Consider the following 9,560-nt stretch of genomic DNA (forward strand, 5'->3'; position numbering starts at 1 on the left):
ATTTTTTACACATGTAAAACACATAAAAGGAGCACACATGTATAGGGTGTTTATTTTTACACATGTTAAACATATGTTTCACATGTGTTTAACATGTGTAAAAATAAACACATTGTATATTTATACATATGAAACATGTGTTAAACATGTGTTTTATACATGTCATACTTTATATGTGAATTATACGTGTATAATATTACTGTTGTACTTATTATCATTTTTATACTTTTTTCATGTCTGTCCACATATGTGAATCATATGAAAAGGGCAGCATATGAGCATATGTAAGTCATATGAAATAGTTACATGTGTTCTCTTTCAATATTTATCACAAGGAAAAACACATTCTTGTACACATTTAAAAATCAGATATTTCTGCTTTAGATGAAAATCCATTACATTCCAATGATCTATCTTCATGGGTTAAATATTTGAAAATTAATATCTTAAAATGCTTACACAGCTTTTTTGATAAATTATTTTCATCAAGAGAAATAACTTATTTTTCAGTGTACTTTCTAAACAGGAAAGTATACAAACAAGTCAGTAGCATTTGTCGATACATATATTTTACATATTCTAAGTTGAGTACAATTATAAGATTTCCACAAAATGATTAAATAGTTAAACATGCATACATGTACAAATGAATAACATAATTAGTCCATGTACTTTTTTATAATTTATATGATTTGACATGAAAGTGACCAAAGCAAAATTGAAATATCACATATAACATTTGTCATGTATTCTCTATTGTAAATTTATGAAAAATCAAGTTATTTGATATTACAGCATACAAATAAGAATGGGAATTAAATCTTTACAGGTCAAATGCAGACAAGATTGTGTACATCCTCCCAATTTCATAATTATTTCATATATTTTCTTGTTCTTTTTCCTTCTGTATCTTTCAGTTTTCTTCAGTTGTCCTCCCTCTGATCTTCCATGAGCTTGACCATTTTGAATTCTCTTTGAACTGTACCCCCCAAAATGCAAATCCACCATTTCTCCCTTTCCTGAACAATTTCTTTGTGGCACAGAATGGTCTCTACAAAAATTTCAAAAGTAAAAATAAACAATTCTTAAATTACAAAATCAATTCTACAAGTAATATTAAAGTTCAGCAAACAAATGTATGCCCAATTCACCAACAGAGATATGATAAGAGATAAAACTAATGTTATATATGCTATACTTGGTGTTTTGTGGAATCCTATGATGTAATTTGCAAGATGATTACACTGTTGGAAGATATGCTTCATAATAAAGTCATAAAAAGCATTTTTTTTTTTTGATTTTGACAATTAAATTTGGAATGTTCAAACAGTATTACTAATTCATATTGCCAAAAATTAAGAAGATTCTGACACAAATATTTTATTTTTGGACAAAAAATACTACAGAGAAGTAGACAGGCACAAAAATAGACAGTGTGATTCCAGGATATCCCAAACGTTGTTGGGAAGAATATAACAAAATTTATTTAACAGTGTGTAGTTACCTTAATTAAGCTTTTAAGCAAGTCTTGGATCTTGGGATTTATTCTTATGAGACGCTGACTGTATATTGAACCTGTAAAACAAATATTCATGCAGTAGATATCTTCTAAGCATAACTAAAACTCAATTAAACTACAAAACTACAACTACAAAAAAGAGAGAGTACATGTTTGTAGGTTCTTAATAGTCTTAATTAATATCTTACATTTTACCAGAAACTATGTTCTCTAGTGTTGGAAAAAAATAATAAATGTCAGGTAATGAATACCACATACATAATAGATGTAAATATCCAATGGATTAGCTAGCTGATGTACTTTCAACAATCAACACATATGTACATGTACTTGTACCTTGATAGTTGGATGTCACTGTTATTATTAATTTTTAACTGAAATTCAAAAATTCAATACCCCCCCCCCCCTCCCGCCTGAAGTCATTTAGAGTACATGTACCAGTTTCATAGCTTTTAAAGCCAGCAAATTCTATTCATACTTTCCATATTTCAAAAGTGCACTGGATTAGAACTGTTTTATATTATAATATAGAATAAAAGTATACATGTATTTGTAGCATTGAGTTGGACTTATTATTTATGAAGTAGTGCAAACAACAAATGTAGAATTATAAAGGAACAAAAAGAAACTAGTGCTAATTGTAACGGGGACCGTTACAGATGTTCCCCAAACGCTCCCCAATTCCCTTTTGGTTCCATATTCCCTGCAATCTCTATTAAATAAGAAACTTTATGGAATTTAGACTTAATCAAAGTCTTCCCAGAAAAATACAAAATATAATTATAAATAGACATTGCACGCGTGTTCATGTGCGTAACGACCATATTATCTTGTCTACACTATCTAAAATTTTAATATACTTAATATCAAAGCATTTAATCTAAAAGTATTAAAAAATACACTCATTTGAGTGTATTTTTAATTTTACTCATTTCACGTGCACGCACGTGCATAATGACTACACCTTCTTTTAGGAGTTCTTTATATTTATCTATGTTCTAAATCCCATCCTGTTTGGTTGAAAAACAAAGGAGTTATAGCCATTTGAAGTTTCAGCCAATCAGATTGCAGCACACATGCATGCGCATGATTTCATTAATTTTTGTCTTTATCATATTGAAGGGTATCGAAATGAATGATTATATTTTAAAATTCCAAACATTTCGTAAAAAAACAAAGGAGATATAGCCATATAAAGTTTCAGCCAATCAGATTGCAGCACACGTGCATGCGCGTGATTTCATGATTTTTTTTCTATATCATATTTTAGGATATCCTAATGCATGACTATGTTTTAAATTTTAAAGCATTTCGTCAAAAAACAAAGAAGATATAGCCATTTAAAGTTTCAGCCAATCAGATTGCAGCACGCGCACATGCGCATGCTTTCATGAAAATTTTTATATATCATCCAGTAGATCTTCATAATGTAGGACTATGTTCAAAATTTCAAAAGATTATGACAAGAAAGAAGAAAGATATTGAGACTTTAATTTCAGCCAATCAGAGCGAAGCGCACGTGCATGCGCGTGAGATCTTGTTATTTTGACCATGCCATCTTGTTTAAACTACTAATGTAACCTAATATTATGAGTTTCAAAAAAATTTATCAAAAAAAAGAAAAGTTACAGCAATATCCATTATATTGGTCATTTCTCGTGTTGCACGTGCGCGCTCTTGCAAGCACGTGCGCGCAAAATGACCTTCGTTCGGCAAATCTACATAACATGTCTACTGACCCTAAAAACATTTTACCTTAGTCGGATGTGTAGTTTACAAGATCACTCGTGGACAAAATTTTCCCAGGAATAATAATAATAATAATAATAAGAAACAGAGTAAAAACAATATGTTCCCCAACTTCGTTTGGGGAACATAATTACAATGAATTACATGAAATATTTTGTCATGAAGGAGTCATCACAGATGTTTACTTTGATTTTTCTTGGAAGTATTTATTTTTACCTTTAATATTGTGATGATGCAATCATCTGTCAAATCAGCCTGAGGATCAATCGCCAGTCTTATCAGCTTTGGGCTTTTTAGACGCAGCAATGTGACACTGAACTCAAGTTACTGCATGCATCTATAGGCCATAAAAACAAACACTTGTTATTAAGTTGATGAAAGAATCGACTTGACAGCCATCTCAAGTCACAATGGTTTCAAGGTTTCTACTTTCACTTTCATATCAGTACGTACGGCGCCGCTGGAGGGCCAGATAAAAAAAATATTTTTATTTGTTCGGACAAATTAGAAATTCGTTCGGACGAATTAGATATCCGTTCGGACAAATTAGAAATTCGTTCGGACGAATTAGAAATTTGTTCGGACAAATAAGTTATTTGTTCGGACAAATTAGGAATTCGTTCGGACGAATTAGTTATTTGTTCGGACGAATTAGATATTCGTTTGGACAAATTAGAAATTCGTTCGGACGAATTAGTTATTTGTTCGGACGAATAAAATATTCGTTCGGACGAATTAGAAATTTGTTCGGACAAATTAGTTATTTGTTCGGACGGATTAGATATTCGTTCGGACAAATTGGAAATTCGTTCGGACGAATTAGTTATTTGTTCGGACGAATTAGATATTCGTTCGGACAAATTAGAAATTCGTTCGGACGAATTAGTTATTTGTTCGGACGAATTAGATATTCGTTCGGACGAATTAGAAATTCCTTCGGACGAATTAGTTATTTATTCGGACGAATTAGATATTCGTTCGGACGAATTAGTTATTTGTTCGGACGAATTAGATATTCGTTCGGACGAATTAGTTATTTGTTCGGACGAATTAGATATTCGTTCGGACGAATTAGAAATTTGTTCGGACAAATTGATGTTTGCACAAACTATCTTGTAAAGAGAGATATACAATTTGTCTATTCAGTAGGATTCATCCCTTTTTAATATATAAATAGCTCTTTGGACCATGACATACACACGTTGCAACTAGACATGTGCCATTAAAGTCGGGTATGTTGATTATAAATATTCGGAAATAATGGTTCTATACCGGTATATATTACAGGCCTAAAGTCTGCCATTCTGAAAGTATATTATCTGAGAGCCCGCTAGTAAATTCAAAGGGTCAGTTACTTCTTATCAAACTTCTTTTCACTCCCATCCCTGACACACTCATAATATTTGTCATAAATAAACATCATCTGGTTCTATTAGACCAACTTTTGCTGCTGGTGTTAAATTGGTAACACTGGGGTGCCAGTGGTCAGTTACCGCTTCTTTGAAAAGATGAGATCCACTCCTTAAGGTTTTATTCATACTGCAGGCAATTGGTACGGGAAAAAATTGGCATTGAAAAAGTACCCCCCCCCCAACGAAATAGGACTGTCAACTTTGGGCAACTTTTCCTGTGTCCCTTTTTTTTTTTTTTTGCTTGTCAACTTTTCAGGTAGGTATTTTTTTCTCAGCCCCCCCCCCCCCCCCACTTTCAAAAACGCTGCTACGTGGCTGTATTGTATTATATCAAATCAACTTCGGACTCAAAATATGAAGCCTCTCATTCGATGGGTCTTAATTTTTTTAAGGTGGGGCTTACTAGCTAGAACATTTGTAGTTTTGCAACTATACCCCTGTTCCCACATTTAAGTATTTTGTGATAAAGGAACAAAAAGAGGGAATCTCATTAGTCCATCTCTAATGGATTCTTTCTAAGATCGTTAAAAACTATTATTAAGTATCTAAATAAATTTTATTTTATATTTAAATATCAGAAAAGCGCATGAATTAAAACATGCAGGTATAATATTGACCAAATGAAACACACGCCCCTTTCCGGGAAAAGGGTTAAAAAATATATGAATACATGTACGTTCCTAGAAATTTCAGTAAAAATTAAAACCACATCATAATTTAATGCAAGTTAAGCTTCTCAATGATTAAGACAATCGATCGTTTTTAAATAGAGGAGGGGGGTTGTTACTTGAAAATATTTTGACATTCATTCATTCATGATTTATTTTTCCATAAAAGGGGTTGGTTTCATAATTCCCCTTTCTAGTGAGTCATTGGCCTACCAAACATTCGAACTGGTATTCAACTGTAAAAGCGTATAAACAAAATTAAGAAAAGCTGAAAGCGAAATTAAATAGTGTTCGACTACATGTACCTCTCCAATAAGGGGAAGGGGCTATAATTATGCTCTGTAAGTCAATGGACTAGGGAATATACCAGATTGACCGGTTGACATCTTAATTCACCGGCTCGCAAGTCATAGGAACAACCTGAGATTAATACGAACAGGTTCATTTTTGTGACGTTTTCTTAATTCACGAACAGGAATATTTAATTAAAAACTCAATGAGGACCCTTTTTTCATTTTATACACCGCATAAATACCAGATTGATTGATTGAATGTTTTACGCCGAATCGGCAATATTTTAGCAATATATCGGCGACATATGTATGAGAAATGTATTTCAAAAATTATTTACATGTCATGATTAATAATTGCAGGGTATAGTGAATATGTGCATAAAAATTATAAGAAAGAGATCAACATTAAAACGACTTATCTTCAAAATATTTATTGATAATAATGTTTATTAAAGTTATTTTGCAAAAAATCAAAATAAAATGAATCATCTTGGTGCAAATCGCACATTAATCGCGGTGCCCTGACAGTTGTTCACATTTTCTCTAATTTGTCCGAACAAATAACTAATTCGTCCGAACGAATTTTTAATTCGTCCGTACAAATATAACTAATTTGTCCGAACGAATTTCTAATTTGTCCGTACAAATAACTAATTCGTCCGAACTAATATCTAATTTGTCCGAACAAATAACTTATCTGCCCGAACAAATTTCTAATTCGTCCGAACGAATTTCTAATTTGTCCGAACGAACATCTAATTCGTCCGAACAAATAACTAATTCGTCCGAACGAATTTCTAATTTGTCCGAACAAATATCTAATTCGTCCGAACGAATATCTAATTCGTCCGAACAAATAACTAATTCGTCCGAACGAATATCTAATTCGTCCGAACGATTTTCTAATTTGTCCGAACAAATAAAAATATTTTTTTTTATCTGGCCCTCCAGCGGCGCCGTAAGTACGTAACCACAAAAGGAAAACCAATAATGCCTTTTAAAAATAGCCTAACATGTAATGTTTACGTTCATTCAGAAACAAATTTATCCAAAATTACTTACCTGTATACAAATTATAAAAAATTGTAATGCCTTTACTCTTTAGCCTAACATGTAACCGCTTACATTCACGGGCACTGGAAGTTAATATAAATAATATAGTATGTGTATGTATAAAAAAAAGAAGGGTCTTTTTTATACATACACATACTATATATTTACATTAACTTCCAGTGCCCGTGCTTACATTCAGTCAGAAACATTTTTCATCAAAATTACTTACAGATCACTATCGTTAGGTTTACGAAATGCATGACAAGTCACAATGATAAGCGTATTACATGTATACTCAATTCTCGTTATATCGCGGGTTTCATTGTATCGCGGTATATCGCAAAAATGTGGATACATAGCCTATTTTCTTTTTGTTGATAGACATTAGGAATGTTGTTTGAATGATTATTTTTTTTCGGTGATTAAGAAATATGGAACATCCTTTTGAATAAAAATAAAACGAATTTTTCTGATTTCATGTCTTCTTTAAATTATATTTAGACCATTAGAATTATAATCTCGTAAAAATCATAATAAAGTTCATCTTTTAAAAGTCTTTAGTATATACAATTGTTCACTTTTTCGTGTAAAGTTACATCGTAAATTCAAAAATAAAAATTGAGGTCTGTATCATTTACAAGTTTCCATGTATTTCCATACCGCGATACAATGAGACTCTCCGATTTAGGAGGTAAATAAGACTTCCTGTTTTAAAAATAGACCACAAATTAAACGATGCAAGCTTGAAAAATAATTGAACACTAAAAAGTTAGGCCAAAGTTAGAATTACAATTATCATTTGATGTAAGTTAAAACAAAAATTAGAAATTACACTTTTTATGCAAAAGAATTTAGTACCGCGATATAATGAGACACCTGTATATATAGAAAGTTCATACGCAACTGTAACTAAAATGAAATGATATTTAAACAATATGAATTAAAAGTCTTTTAAAAATTGTTTGGAGATCACTTACCTTTCCAATACACCCAGCACGTCTGCTGCAGCAGTGACGTCAAAAATGACGTACATTTTCATCCGATAAAAGACAAAACCGGCCCGGAGACAAATACGGAATTATTTTAATTTTACTCAAGAAGTTAGCCAAGCCCAAAAGATTTAAAATGAAAAGCAAATGAATTCTTTCTTTATCAATTTTGTCTGATAAATGCATTATTACAGAAAAAAAATTGTGAAAGTTTTTTTTAGAAGGGAAAGGGGGAGGGGATAAACAAAGTAAAACTTTACATGAGTAAAATTTTACTAACATTTACAAATTCTTTTGAATTAATGTACACACACATATGAGATAAAACTTAACATGTGTATAACATGTGTTTATAAATACACATATATTTTATATAAATTAAACATGTATAATTCATCTGTATTTTCGCACACATATATTACATATATATAATACGTGTTATACATGTGTGGTGAAAAACATGTGTTTTACATATATATTATCTCACAGGTGTATAACATATGTATATTATATATGTTTTACATATAAATGAAACACATATTTTACATGTGTTTATTTACACAACATGTATTACATGTATAAAACATGTGTTGAACACATGTGAAACCAAACATATGTTTAACACATGTGGACATTTGTTCCCAGAAGAGCGTGATATAAAAGACAGTACGGTGTCTGCATGGGGTTCCTTTGGAAAGATTTGTAAAAAATTAGAACAATAAAATCAATATTTATTCCTCTAGTCAAAGAATGTTGCAAATAGATAAGTAAATATAAAAATATTCACTCTAGATAACCAATCCATTAAGTAAACACCACACCACATTTTCAATGTCGTACCACAAAATTGGGCGGAAGTTGAGTGGACCGGGTATGGGCACCAATGCATTGGATGACTAGCGGGCGTTATAATAGTCAATCGCTGCATATTATTTTATTTTTTACTGGGAGACTATTTCTGGTGTAAACGCAGAGACCATCATCGGTTTTTAGCAACGCGTATATCCAGGCAAAAAAGGGGCACGCAGTGCATGTCGGGAAATTGGTTTTCGGGCAAGAAGGTCATTTTGGGGTTTTGTTCTGACACCAAGACATTTGCCAATCCGATTGTATTGGAAAATATGGTGTATTATATATACTTATATCAATTAGGCAAATGTTCAATTCACAAAGAAGAATTTTAAGTGGTGCGTTAGGAATTTTGTCTAGTGTATATCCTCTCAATGCCAGGAGTCCTAAATCAGTAAGTTGCCATGGGACCCCCGACAAATTTCATTCCGAATTTTTGTAGCCTTCTATCATTGAGAAGCACCAATCAAATTAAAGCTTTCATATATTCAGTTGAAACCTCAATTTACGCTTTACAAATTGTTTGTCACAGACTTACCAATGTGATAAGATGTACGAATTTTCAAGCTTTTGGGTTTATTGTCATCCGCTTTTGCAAAAGCGAGGGAACATTAAATATCATTCGTCTGAAAGTCTGTCTGTCTGTTAGTCTCAGTGTTGTATATTTTTTGAAGGGACAGCCAAAGAAAAAAAATCAATTAGCTTGAATAAAATCGACATGCAAAATAAGGGGGGGGGGGGGTCTTTTAAACCCCTAAATCTCATTTCGTGGGGTGGGCGGTATGTGTTTGTGTGGTGGGGGTCATAGGGTGGCTTCCAACTTCTTTCAGTACCCTTTTTTATATTGATGTAAAGATTTATAATATGATAGATATGAGAATCACTGTCGAGGCCTGTTATGCATAAATTATCCCGCGTTTCAAACTATGTTGATGCCCCTGGCAAACCCAACAAACTATACAGTGATTACTTATATTTCCATTTCATTGTAAAATAAAATTGTAAAATTGATCAAACCATGCACAATT

General features: G+C 32.1%; 1 long non-coding RNA gene across 3 annotated transcripts; it reads right to left on the minus strand.

Moving 5' to 3' along the window:
- LOC134236279 (uncharacterized) lies at nucleotides 1–7,778 on the minus strand. Of its 3 annotated transcripts, none has more exons than XR_009985579.1 (4): nucleotides 7,672–7,778; nucleotides 3,485–3,605; nucleotides 1,505–1,575; nucleotides 1–1,051 (listed from the first exon to the last, which is right to left on the minus strand). It is a non-coding gene; the product is annotated as an uncharacterized LOC134236279 (long non-coding RNA). The 3 variants fall into 3 exon arrangements; XR_009985580.1 differs by lacking the exon at nucleotides 7,672–7,778 and adding an exon at nucleotides 6,924–6,992; XR_009985578.1 differs by lacking the exon at nucleotides 7,672–7,778 and having other exon boundaries at nucleotides 3,485–3,691.
- Nucleotides 7,779–9,560: the final 1,782 nt, after the last annotated feature.

Source organism: Saccostrea cucullata, unplaced genomic scaffold (assembly GCF_032062105.1).
Source record: "Saccostrea cucullata isolate Sc308-1 unplaced genomic scaffold, CSIRO_AGI_Scuc_v1 ctg87, whole genome shotgun sequence".
Classification (NCBI taxonomy): domain Eukaryota; kingdom Metazoa; phylum Mollusca; class Bivalvia; order Ostreida; family Ostreidae; genus Saccostrea; species Saccostrea cuccullata.